We start from the raw sequence: 14,503 nt of genomic DNA on the forward strand, positions 1-14,503 counted from the left end.
TGAAATCTAACAACGCTTTATCCTCCGGCGGGTGACATTCTCAAATAATTCGGGTTCTTCAAGGTAGCAAGTTTCGTAATCATGCGACGAACAGTTCCCTTGGTCGCGAAACTCGCCTGCGAAGATTTTCGCCGGTCGTCTCCATGTCGCTCAACGAACGATCTTCCGCCGAGAGAGAAAAAGAGAAGCGAGAAAGCAACTGCGAATGAATTACGACGATTGCGCAATCGTCGTCGTTATCGAGGGACTTTACGCGTGAAAATTTATTCGCCGCGGCAGCCAATTAAACTTAACGACCGAAATTCCTGCCCAGAATCGGACGAAACCTTTCCTTTCCACTGTGATTTTGCGACGTAGGATCTTTCACGAACTGCGCGCTTTCTACGCTCCAACTTTGATTGGTTTCCATTAATTTCTGAAATTCAACGAAACGAACGACGATAGCAAAGTCAGCGGCAAAGCGACGAGGAAATTGATTAAAATGATATAAGCAAAGATTGGGTTAAGTAGATTGGAAACTAGTTTGATGCATAAATTGTTGTAAATGCGAAAGTGTGGAGGCAAAGAATTTTATGTCAAATCTACTTCTACCTATGGAATCCAACTATGGAGAATAGCGAATAATTCCAACATAGAAATTCTTCGACGATTCCAATCAAAACTCTAAGATTCTTAAAAGATGCACCTTGCTATGTTACCAATGAAACAATACATGGCGACCTTGAGATACCCACTGTTAAAGAAGAAGTATCCAAATTCAGTAACAGATATAACACAAGAATTAACAACTACCAAAACCAATTAGTTATTCAATTGCTTGACACGACGGATCAGATTCGAAGGCTAAAAAGACAATTACCCTTTAGATTTAAATATTTGTAGTGGCACTCGACAGCAAACTTTCCAACGGTTTCTGTCCCGTGGCTTACGACACAAAAACCCTTTTTTGGACCGGACGACGGCGTGGTTAGCGTCGTTGGTTACGACGAACGTTCCAGAACCAGGTTCAAATCCCGGCACTAGTAGTCCGATTTTTTCTCCACGATTTCTAAACGAGAAGAAGCCAATTCAGATGAAGATAATAAGAATCCCATATACAGCAGCAGAGCACCTCACATTAGATTCAGCTAGAATCAAACATACGATAATAATTTGATAATACTGATAATTCTTAATGAGATTAAACAGATAAAATACTTCCAAATAAAAAAAAAAATCTACTTCCATTCCGAGGAGACGGTAATAAATAAATAAATAAATAATTATTCTTATTGATAAAATTAATGGATACGAAGAAAATTAAGGTGATATCGTGCTTTGGAAATTACTATTAGTTACTGTAAAATAACAATGTGCTTCGTTTCATTTATCAGAGATTTCTTAAAAAATTTCTAATAAGATACTGTGTCAGGATAATTTGTTGGTCCAGAAAATGAAAGATTTTTGTCTCCTTCCTGCGCAAGCTGTGACCTATTTTCTCTCGACAGTATCACGCATGGTTAGAACATTGTTAAACACTTCCGATCGGTTTTCCACTCACGCTATACATACGTCTCGCGATTTATTCTCGCAATTCGCGAGTTAACGTGATTGCAAATACACCGAATGTCCACAGTTATCCATCTTTTCCGTTTCGCACTCGCAAACGATCACGTTTCCGTATATATGAAAACATCTGCTTTCTTGCCAAATCGCATTTTGCATCTCGTTGTGTCAAATACGTAAGATGATAAAAGATATATTATATTACATAGCCAAGGTAGAATTCCGCCGAAAATAAAATGGTGCATTTTCCACCGGTTAATCAGGTCGGAAAATATTACACGCCAAGAGATTAAGGGGATGTCCTGAATTAGAATGTTCTAAAATAGCGTTTTTTTTGTGATATTTTTTTTAGAAGGGAAAGAAAGAAACGAAGTTGTTGAATTTTGAGGTATGGTTATATATACATATATATTTAACGAATACAAAAAAATTTTTTTTTAAATAAAGAAAAGAATCTTAACAGATTTCTAAGCCTATTTCATGGGCGTCTTGTCGCTGCAGTCTTCAATCGGCGAGAAATATCCACCTCGTAATTCTTGATTGAAACAAACAACATCAAAAAAGGATTAAATTATTATATATTGTTCTTCTGGGTAAACTAGAAAAAGGCAAAAAAAAAAATGTGAAATTAAAAAAACTAAGGTGCTATAACAATTATTTGAATAAACTTTTTGACGAACTTTTTTAGTTCACCCAGAAGAAAAACATATAATAATTTAATCCTTTCTTGGTGTTTTGTTTCGGACAAGAATCACGAGATGGATCTTTCCCGCCGATTGAAGACCGCAGCGACAAGACGTCCATGAATTAGGCTTCGAAATCTGTTATAATTTCTTTCTTTACTTTAAACAAAATTTTTTTGTATTCGTTAAATATATATAAAACCATACCTCAAAATTCAACAACTTCGTTTCTTTCTTTCCTTCCTAAAAAAAAATCACAAAGAAACACTATCTTAGAACATTTTAATTCAGGACACCCCTTTAACGTTTTTCAAGGGATGGAAAAACGAGCAACGAGTCTAAACGCATCATCGCAGAACGACAAGAGGAAATCCCTGGTACGTCAGCGCGACGTACTGTCGGTCGCTTCCTGTTGATCCAAGCGGTCAGAGCACGGTGCCAAGTAGCCCCGCGTGAAATCGTTGACCGCCTTTTCTCGTCCGCGATATCGCTCTGCCAAACGCGTGACTAATCGCCGACGAAAGTCTCGTCGTCTGTTCCTCGGACGCGTTTCTCGATTCCCTTCGCCGCTGTACCGCAACGACGCCGCTAACTTTGACATTTTACCGTGCGATCGAGGCAACCGAGTCACCAGCGATTGCATGAATTATTAATGCGGCAAGAAGAACGCGATGCGCGAAAGTGCGCTATGATTTACGAGGAGCCGCGTAGGATTTTGCGAGTATTCGCACGGGACAGGGGATGATGGAGGGGAGACGTTGGAAAATAAAACGAGGCGATCGAGGTTCGCTGAGAAAGAATCGGATTAAGTTGATTTTAAACCGGCTCGTAGAACGATGGATGGGTAGAAGGAGGATTTTAAGTTATTTTGGAAGCAACGCTTGAGAAAAATCGAGGAAAAACGAATATACCGGGAGTTTATCGCAGGAAAAATTGAATAGATGGGATACGCGATTGGATTGGATTTCGGGTAATGGAATGGAAATATACGAGAAATATTGTTTTTGAAAAAATAGCGAGAGAACGGTCGAGCGTAATATGTTTGGCGGAGCATAAATTGGTAAAAATTCTCTCGTTTATTCGTTCAGCTAAAATTCACTGGTCTAACCAATTCACGCTATTTACCACGCTCAAGCGTAAACAAACCGATCTACACTACGTACGGTCGTGCAATCAGCAAGTAATTAACCCATCAACGTCCACGGTAAATCAATGCAAAGTAAGCAAACAGACTGACGATGGAATCAAAGGCGAGCTGCCAATGGAGTACAAAAGAGCCAAGAACAATTCGAAAAAATCAGCGCCGATTCCCTGACAAACTACCAACGTTACACTCGCATCGAACGAAAACATACACAGAGAGAAGCCGCGCAAAATCCAACGCGAGAATAAAAGAGAAAGGGAATGGTGGAAAAGAGCGGCGACCGATTTTCGGGTAAAGGCAAGACTAATAAAACAAGGAAAAGCCTGGAACGCGTGTAAATCGACTTCGAGGCACAGGTAAAACGAGTAAAAGAAAGGCGTACGTTCGGAGTAAAGACACGAGAAGAAAGAAAAAAGAAATGAAGAAACGAGCGAAAGTCGACTTTGAAGCAAACGCAAAATCGATAAAAGGAAAGGAAAACAACGAAGAAAGAGCGAAGAAAAGAACGCACACGGTCTTTGAAGCAAACGTGAAATCGATAAAAGAAAGGAGCGCGAGGTAACGTCGAGCGAAAAACCAAGCCAACCAAAAAGGAAACGCGACAAAAGAGGAAAAAGAATTTGGAAGCAAAGGCTGTAGGTAGAAAGGCAAAGTCGAGGGGAAGGTTACTCGAAGATCTAAACGTGGAGATCTCTCTCTATTCGCGGTCTCTATCCGCAACGTCTCCGGTTGGCACGGACCGTAGTCTGTTTTCTTTGGAACCCGAGCAAGCGATCCGGTTCGGTTGGAAACGCGATTCGCGCTTTTCGCGACTAAGATCTTCGGGCCGCAGGTGGTCAGGCTGCTTGCGGCAAGGCGGTGCACGTGGTCGCTGCATGTGCACGCTGTGAACAACCGTTGCGCTGGGTGGAATTAGACTCGCGCAAGCTCGATTTCTCTGCGGACCTAGAACCATATCGCGATAAGGATGGTCCATAGGAAGATATCGCACTTTGAAATAGCAGCAGGGTAATCTGTTTGAGTTAGCATTTAAACGTATACCGGCTGCAGGTTTGCATACCACTTAAATCGTGAAATTCTCGAAGTTGATTACGAATATAACATTTTACGCGATTGATGGAGGAAGTTTGAATCGCATCTAACGCGTAAACAGCGACGTTGAAAATTTGAAAGTTGCCCGTTTCGTTTCGCAGTATATCGCGGGATCATTAGTTTCTTAGACGCGATGGCATTGCTTTTCGTGGGAGTTCCAAAATTCTCGAATGCCCGAATCTCAAAATTCTTGAATTCTCCAGTTTCCGGACTCTTGAACATCGAAATGCCCGATTCTTCGCGCGAAGTCCGCGATTCTTCGAATTTCCAAATTTTAAATTACCAACATTTCTAAACTCTCGAATAAATCGCTAACATTTCTAAATTCCTCGTAGTTTCATTATATCCGTTTACGTGGCCGCGTTCGAGATCTTTCAAGCGTCGTTAATATATTTATATCTTTATGCCGCTAGACAGCGTATACACGGCGATTCCGTAAAATTATTGCACGCACGCGTACTACATTGTGGACACGACGATCTTTGTTTCGTGTTGCGCGCAAATATCCACGGCGCTTGCCAAATTTCGCGTACGCCCCTGCCAGATCGAATAAAACACCGTGTATCAACATACCGCGGCCAGAAGATATAAAAGCTCGTTTTTCACCTCGCTGATCGATAAAATTATAGGTATGCAGCGAACGGTGGTTATTTCAAGGAAATGTTTAAATTACCTTTTAACGTTGCTTTCGTTGCGCTTGAAAATAAAAGACAACGTCTATTGTATTTAAATATCTTCATGGTGATTAAGATTAAGGTACGCTCGAACGCTCTATACCCTGCTATGACGTAAATCGTAAGCCTGATAGATATTCATTATTCTCTTTGATTATTTTCCACCTGTTTCTTTGAATATCCGTAGATTCCTGGCAATCGATCAATTAGTCCTTGCGTCAACTTTCCGACCAACAATGTATACGCGCGAGTATAAATTCTATTATTTAACGAACGTTTCGCTGATTGCCACACGCCAACGTACACGACTCTGCGATTTTAATATTCGATGATTTTTAACACCAGGTTTACGGCCGTTTCTTATATACCTATTTCTACGACCACCCGTTAAATTGCCGGGCAAACGAAAATACGCATTTTCTTTAAAAACATCGATTTATTCAAATTTAGTCCGAATCGAACAATATTAGGCTTAGGCAGGTTTAAATAAATTCTTCATAAGTAAAAAGTCTTTTTTTTTAAATTATCACGAAAATGATAAGAATAATATTAACGGTATAGGATAATTATATTTATTCAGCACATTTTGTACAAATATACTGAATTTTTTAATGAAATCAACTAGTCAATTTGACGGGTTTCTGTAAAGATAAGTATACTACATAGAGATTTCAAAAATTAGACAGCCTAGGAGAAAAAAAATTGTGTGTATAAATTCTTTAGAAATGATTAATTTACTATACAAAATGGTTAAATTCGGCTTTTGGAATATTTCATTTCGAACTTTGAAATCCGTCGAATTGACGGGTCCCGTAAACCTAATGTCAACGTCGAAGCTTCTCTGTTCGTTTTGTCTGAAAAATTACAAACCATAAATCTCCTGTTTTATACCAAATCGTAATTTCCCAATTTCCCAAATTTCCATCTCCATGTGGTCTAGTCATCGTCTACCTGGTTGAAACGAAGTTGATCCTTGAAGGGAACAATGCGCCATTCTTCCATGCAAAACAGACTTTACCTTCCTCAATTTCTCCTTCGACGATGCCAAAATTATCGAACAATGGAATTACATAAATCGGCCATAAATCTTCATGACGCGTGCGTTCGTTGGCGTGGCTTGATCGTTATGTAAAGTAGTAGACGCTTGGACTACGAAGAGGAGCTCGAGTCAAAAAGTGCACGCTCGGGCGAGATCGTTGATCATCGAGGATTCGTCAAGGATCGAAGGATTGCGCAAGGCAAAGAAGATGCAAAGAAGGTTGGCTGACCGTGAGGCGCGACAACGTTCCGAAACGCGCGAATTTCAACGTTTCCATCGTGGTTCAGCCGCGTTTCCAACACGTCGCAGGACCTTCGAACGCCCACGCGTTCTCACGCCCACCTACGCTGCTCTTGCCTTTTTATTCCCAGCCCTGGCACTATTAATAGGATCAGCCGTTTCTCCGTTTGAAACTTTGTTTCGTTTCGCTTCACGCTCAAAAGGGAAAAAGAAATTCGCCGAGTTTCCATGCGACGGATCGTCCGTTGTCCTGGAGGTCCGCTCTCATCGACCAGGCAGCTGAGATTAATTTCTGAACGAAGAAATATTTCTAGCGAAAAGGATAAAAGCTACGAGCAATGACAAGTTGCATCGAGCGATATAGCGAGAAATATACGAGTCCATTAACGTAATAACATCGACCTAAATCGAGATGATAATGTCGAGTGTCTCGCTCTCTATATTTACGTGCATTCGTACGAGTTCCAACAATTTTTAACGCGTTCGACGATCGAAAGATTCAAGATCGAAGTTCGAAGAAAGACACGATGGAACGGAGCGGCGAGTTACGATCGCGGTTGAAGATTAAAAGCGAAATTAAAGAGAACAAGGAGATTGCTTGATCGTAAAGCTACTCTTCTCGCGAAGGCAACGTTCGATCTCGTGTATCGATTAGAAGCAGGTAAAAAGCGTCGAATCTCGATCGTTCTAGGTTTTATAACATTCTTTTAATTATGCGAGTACTCTGAGAGAAAACAAATTCAAATAAAATCTACGCACAAGAATTTATTCCTGGAAAGAGTAAAAGGTTTCTCGGAAAAACAATCATCGAAAGGAACACTGTATATATCGCTTACCTACTTTTCGAACGGTTCAACATTTTTATGCGCTGGTATTTATCAAATTACTTGCCAAAAAGAAAACAATTAAAAAAGAGTGAGAACACGCGAGAAACGTTGGTCGGATATTTTTCACCAACTTTCCAAACTTTCAACTGAATTATCATCGTACACGGGATGAGACCGACGTGATATTTGGTAACAATTTGAATTATATCCGTACAATTTACAGGGTGTAACATACGTATCCCGCGTGGCCGGTACGAGCATGAAATGTACACATGGATGAAATTGCTTTCACGTAGGATACGTCAGGGCTTATCCCATTTGGACAGTTGCCAATGAACCAATAGGCCAACTTGTAGAATGCGCCGAAAATAACGGAGCCTAGCTACGAAAAATTTCAATGTACAAGAGCTGTCAATTAAATGACAGCCGACCAGGATCCCCTGGTCGGACCAATCGCACTCTCCAAACCCTTTGCCTTTCGATACAAAGTTTCCTTTTTCATCGCCAGAAATCTTCTAAATATCGCGGATATTTACGCGATCGTAGGAGATCTAAAAGCGAAAAAATACGTATAATACGCGGACGATCTTTTTGATACGAGAATATTTTTCCTCTTTCTTTCATATTTCTTCTATACTTTCTTGGTCGAATCGCCTCTTCTAAGAACTCCATCCATAAAATTCAGCCTCTCTTATTTTCTCTTCTACGAGAAGAGAGTGTAATATAAAAGCGAAGCATCGGCTTCGTACTTTTTTAAATTGATTTGGTGTTTTTCAAACTTCCGATATACACGAACACGATGAAGTTGGTGTTCTGGGGTTTCGGCAAATGGGACGTCAGGCTGTTTTCCTCGGCAGTAGATGTAAATGTTTATCGGTCGATCGCCAATAAAAACAACGGCACCGTGGCGAGCTTTCAGCAACTTCCTGCTGCCCACCATCCCAGTTGTAGATCGAAAGACAAACTGGTTCTAACGTTATCGCAGATTAGAGGCTCGCTCATCTACTATCCGTTTCCTCTTTATCTTCTTAATCCTCTTTAATTTGCAACAGAAGTCGTTTCTATTTCCAACGTTTCCGTTCGACGTTCATCTTTACCGACGTAATCCATCGCTTTTCCGTTTCAAAATGTTACGCACGCGTTACCTGCATTACGCGTGTACGATAAACGACAGATCACGTAAGAATCAGTTTGTAACGCAAACAGTCGGCGTTTCTCGCTTCTGCGACGGATTTATCAACCTCCTCTCGTCCGGATGAAAGAGACATCGGCCGATAACGATTCGCGAGGCCTGGATACCGAGAGGAATTCGAACGAAGCGGCAGGAAAAGGACGGATAAAAGGAAGGGAAGTGACGAAAATGAGATAAGAATGGAACGTTCGGCGGCGCCAAGTGAATCACGGCTCGCGAAATAAATCTAAAAGCGTGCAAGTTCGCCGGATCACGGCGACAACGAAAATATTGCCGGATCAATTCGTTCTCTCTTCGCAGACGTGTTTTCGAAACACGCCTGATTTATGCGACAGTTTTATTTATGCCACCTCTTCCTGGATACGTGATTTAGACTGTTTCTCCGTGATTAGATCGAAAGTTTTTCAAATTGGCAAAATATATTCGCATGGTATAAGCAGGTTGAACAAGAACTTTCTTTCTCACCAATGGCACAGTTATTTCGGTAGAATTGAAGTTCTCTAACGTTGTTGACACTTTGCTCCGCTTCGCTTTCTTTCTTTCCAACGCCTCTGCCTTTATCCGTTTCGCAGAATTTCCTCGCATCTCTGCTACTATTTTACTCAACTTGCGTATATTATTATCCTCGATGATTAAGATTGAAAATAGAAAGCCGATTTTTCCAGAAATACCAACGTCGAATTTACGAAAAGTACAAAAGTAGAGACACATCTATCGGTAATTTGAAGCTTACGTGTATCGTCGCTGATACAGGTGAGACGATAAAGACTTTCGTTTTCAAAATTTCTAAAATTTTCTTTATCCTCTAAAAAGAAGAACGAGGAAATATTTTGTACCCCATTTTACATAGCCAAATGGGAAGAAGGGAAGACACACCCGTTGCGACTTACCAGCGTAATTTCCATTCGATTTCCATTTACAACCGGTGTTCCAGCGAGGGTGACACGCTCGTACAAGCAGAGCGAGCTTAAATCGAGCTTACCGGCGCAACGTCGTCCGCTTCGCGCCTTTTACCACGCTCGTGTACGTGCTCGTGTTTCGGAGGGGGTGAAAGTCCAGACGGCGCCTGCAAGACTAGCCTCCCTTCGTTCGCAGTCTGACAACCACCTTTCGGTTAATCCGCTGACATACGAGACCTGTTTTTTATCCCTTTCGGGTTTCTCCACGCTTCGAAGAGTTTGTCGCGCCGGGACAAGATAAGAGAGGAACAAAAAGAAAAAGGAAAAGAAAAAAAAAGAGCGGAAGTATCGCACGGGAGGAAATTAAGTTGACGCTGGAAGGTCTCCGCTTTTTATGAAAATCGAGCAATTTTAATTTTCGAGATGTTTGATCAGGAAGATTTGTCGATCGATATCTTGGGGGCACGTAAACATATTTCATTTTAGTATTAGGTTGACCGGAAAGTTTCTTTCGTTTTATCAGGAAATAATAGACGCACAGGGCTCTTTGTTTTATATTATTTCGTCGAATCACGTACGATCGATTTTGTTCTGTTGAGATAAACACCGCGACGTTTCGCAGACTTGCTTTCACGTTTGTACGAAGGTGCACCGTTTTAAAAAACACGTTTGCGAAAGGACACTTTCCGGGCAACCTAATATTTCGTTGCTTTCGTTATTCGCTTCTTTATCACAGTCGTTATTGTTTATGACTTTTTATCCGACGACCAAGACAGCAGAAATGTTTTAGATACGAAGATCATCGACGATAATTATTTAATGATAGAGACAGCAATCTGATACATATCAAATATAGGGCTGTCGCAAATTAAATCGGAGTTTTTCTCGAAGCAAAGTTACGTCTATTATTTCTAAATTTTTAAGCGAAAATTGAACGATATTGCGAACATCGTGCGTGCGAATATATTTCGTAAATGTGAAAGGAATGTAAAATTTACAAAGTCGCAGAACCTCTTCTCTTAAAAGAATTTTTCTCATTTTCCATGGACGTTTGAAAAGCGTAGAATAGAAAACGTAAGAGAACCGAAATCGCCCACTTCGATCGTCAACCATCTCGACACCCTTTCGCAAACTCATTCCCTCCCACAAAAACCTACAAAAACAATCTCCACCACTTTCTACCCCTGAAACTCCTGTTTCCAAACACACACGCCCTTTCTTCCGTCCCTATCGGACTCGCTAATTTATCGTCGACACACTTGGAATAAAAGTGATATCGTCGCGTGCGATGGCGAGGGTTGAAACTTTCATCGTCGTTCACGCTGTCGAGCCGATTCTTTCGTTGACCCCCCGCGAACACCATAGGGCGAACTAAAGGGGAGGCCATGGAATAAATGTCCCCCTGTATCTGTCGAAATAAAGCTGGCTATCCATCGACGTTTGCTAACGTCCGTTAAGGTTCGCCAATGTGAATTTACTTCGGTGGAGATGCATATACGCGTACATGTGCATCTGTGTGTACGCGATACATATATACAGGATGTTTGGTAACTGGTGGTACAAGCGGAAAGGGGGTGATTCTACGCGAAAAAAGAAGTCGAAAATATAGAATAAAAATTTTTCGTTTGAGGCTTTGTTTTCGAGAAAATCGACTTTGAATTTTCGTTCGGTACGCGCGCACTTTATCACGTCTCGTTATAACGGATCTCACTGTAGATCGTTGTCTCGATGGATATTATCTAGTTACTAGTTATCCACTAGTTACTCAATTAATTGACACGACGGATCAGATCCGCAGGCTAAAAAGACATTACCCTTTAGATTTAAGCATTAGATTCAGCTAGAACCAAACATACGATAATCATTTATTATTCACGTTAGAGTACCACGCTAAAATAATTTACTTATAATTCTCAATGAGAATTGATTGTAAAAAGTCTACCAAATAAAAACAAATTTATGGCTCTGTGACAATTACGACGCGCGATTGCAAGAATTGCGTATACGCAATGTCATGTTTCAGAAAAAGATCACAAAATTAAACACGTGTTTAAGTGGATATAATTCGATAAAAACAGATATAAGAGATTTTTGAAATATCTACTGAGTGGAAAACAGATATGACGAAAAATGCAGCTTCGTTTGATGCCAAATTGTATCGATAATGGAAGGAATATCTATAAATTCAGTTTCTCTGTATCAAAACGTAACGTTCAATAATTTTTCGTGATTTTACGCCATTAATTTCTAAAGCGTTACGCATCGAAATTATCGGTACCGTGAAAGATTTAAAAATAATCGATATTTATCGAAATGTATCAGGACGAAAATTGATACAAATTTCACCGTTGACATTTCTTTTTGACATTACAAATATCTTCTTTCGCGGTTTGGGAAATATTAAATAGAAAAGGAGCTTTTCTCGAGGAATGTTAAATCTTCTCGCGAACCTAAGTGAATTATTGCACTACAACGTTGATAATTTACGGCAACGTATAGTAAAGTCTTTAGATTAGAAGAATGCGATAATCGGAAGAAGGGGAATATCTCGTGAAACGCCCGTGATCCGACGAGCTGATCAATTGCATCGAATCGCGATATCATCAAGTTGCAATGAATTGTATCGAATTGCAATATTGCTAAGTTACACCGGATTGCGCCTAATTGCGCTCAATTGCAACTAATCGCACCAAATCGCACCGAGTCGCGCCAAATTGCACCCAATTGCAGCGAATCGTCCCGAATCGCGATATGTAGTTCACGCATCGTTATCTACGAAAATTAAAAAAAAAGAAAAATGGTATGACATCACAACATAATTGCACAATGTCATTGTACCAAACGTAATCGAATATCTCGGCAAACACGAATGGTACGAAAAAACGTTTCGCAGAAAAATTTCAACGACGTACTCTTCTCTGTTAAAACACTCTGAATCGTCACTCTGTTCGATTCGTATAATAAATTTTACTACCAAATATATCTAAATTTCAATTCTTTACCTTATTTGTGAAACGTTCGAACTGCGACGCGAGCCTCTCACCGGTGATCCGTCAATTTCGTGATTTCTTGCGTCTCCGACGTGACATAATCGTTGTAACGTAACGAGGAAACGCGATACATGGAAACAGTGCGTGTAAAATTATTCTTCTAAAACATTGCCATTTCTCGTTGCAAGTAAAGTAATCGTCTTTCTCCGTGTTATTTTATTTTGCGTAAAAAATGCAATTTTCATAAATATCGCGATTCGATAAACGAAAGAAAATTTCAATGTTGAATATCTCGAAACACAGTTTTGCCATATACGCGGTATCCCAAACTCGTCGATTCGCTGATATTACCATTCGGTACATTTGATCCAATTCGTTCATATCGACGTTCGACACAATCCGCTACTATCGCGATCCTCTCGATTCGGTGTTATCGGCTATTGCGATTTAACGCGATCCCATTGCACGATACTCGTACGGCGCGATTGAAAAATTGCTTTGAAACAAAATTCAAAAATATAACGTGGTATCGAAAAATAACCGAATCGAGGAGATAACAGGAGAAGGAACTTTTGCGAATGAGCAAGAGAGAAATTTCGAACCGCCGACGCTCGTCGAATATCTGGCAAACGCTCGCGTTTGTCGGAAACGCGCGTTCGCTGAATACCCGGCTTGAGGATTCGTAATCCTGGGTTCGAAGTCGCAAGGAGAACGCGGCGGAACCCTCGAAACTTTATCGATCTTTCAATCACTGCACGACAAAGACGGAGAGAGTACGGAAATCGAGCGACCCCAACTCATCGCGGTGAACCCCCTTGGTTGCTCGCCCCAAGCTTTTGTTTTCAAACGAGTCGCCTCTTCAACGAGAATTTTTGCGCAGACAGTGACGATTCCTCGGCAACTTTAGGAATCTTTGTGTACTCGGATAAAGTTATTGCTTTCCTCTTTAGGGGAACCCGGGGAGGTGTTTTGGTGGTTGGAAGTGGAGGAGCGAGGATTTCCAATTGAATCGTCGTTCGATCGAGAAACAGGGAAATTCTACGTTTGATCGAGTAAAATTGAATCGGTAACGAGTACGTGATTAAGCTTCGTATCAGGCTGCGTTTGTCTTGAAAGATAAATAATTTAATAATAATAATATTAGGTTGTCCGAAAAGTTTCTTTCTGTTTTAACAATTTCTGTTTTATATTATTTTATTCAATTAGCTATGATCCATTTCTATCATTATGTTCGCGCATAATTTAATAAACTAACATTGTGCGTCTACTATTTCCTTTTAAAACGAAAGAAACTTTTAATAACTTTAACTACGGCCTATCTGTACAATATGCAGAACAGTCTCTTCGATTCGTCAAACGTCGTATCTATAGTTTCGAAACTGAAGCAATTTACCCCCTTCGTTTCTCTTCGTTCGATTAAAAAGAAACAGTCGGTTATTTCGTAGTATCGTACCGTGCAATTGTACATGAAAGAATCAAAGCACGCGGAACTAGAAACATTTCGACACGCAATCTTGAAAAACCAGGAAGATAGACGCTAGATAGGACGTTTTAATTGAGAAGATGAGAATACGCCGAGAGCGAAGTTCAAAGACCCGAGAAAGCTGCGAGAATAATCCCGCGAGTAGTTAGCCGGCTATCAGCAGAGTGCGATCGAAGCGGCGTTGACGAAAAAGTAAAATAAAGACGAAAGAACTGCGAAATTATATCGCTGACGATCCCTGAACACCGATAAGGCGAGAGAAACGGGGGAGACAGCGACGCGATCCGCTCCTGAATTTACGAGGCTCCGCGGGTGCCGAGGGTGCAGGGGCGTACAGACGTGGCGCCGGGCGTCCCGACGCCTAGACTGGCAGGGGCCGCACGCACGTTGACCGTGAAACGCGCGCGACATCGTGTTAAACTCTGCTCCTCCACAGCTTTGCTTATCGATGTTTCCTTCTTTCTATTCGACTAGTTCTCTACGCTTCTCTAGTTAGTACCTTACAAGTTGCGATTTACAAGAGGCGTTACGACGAATAATATTCTAGTGGATTTGTTTGTTTATTGTAAAAGTCATATGGTAATAGAAAATATAGGAACGATGCGCGAGAAAGTGAGTATAATTAAGATAATCACGATAATTAGCAGGAATTTAATAACTACAACTGGTTCTGGTTGATACATAATTGACGAAGA

General features: G+C 40.8%; 1 long non-coding RNA gene across 2 annotated transcripts in view; it reads left to right on the plus strand.

Moving 5' to 3' along the window:
- Positions 1–1,165: 1,165 nt before the first annotated feature.
- The window catches only part of LOC126920233 (uncharacterized), a 37,459-nt gene continuing 24,121 nt past the window's right edge, over positions 1,166–14,503 (plus strand). For both annotated transcript variants that reach the window (XR_007711912.1, XR_007711913.1), the window contains exon 1: positions 1,166–14,420. This is a non-coding gene — a long non-coding RNA (uncharacterized LOC126920233). The remainder of the gene's footprint in view (positions 14,421–14,503) is intronic.

The sequence above is a fragment of the Bombus affinis genome, chromosome 9 (assembly GCF_024516045.1).
Source record: "Bombus affinis isolate iyBomAffi1 chromosome 9, iyBomAffi1.2, whole genome shotgun sequence".
Classification (NCBI taxonomy): Eukaryota; Metazoa; Arthropoda; class Insecta; order Hymenoptera; family Apidae; genus Bombus; species Bombus affinis.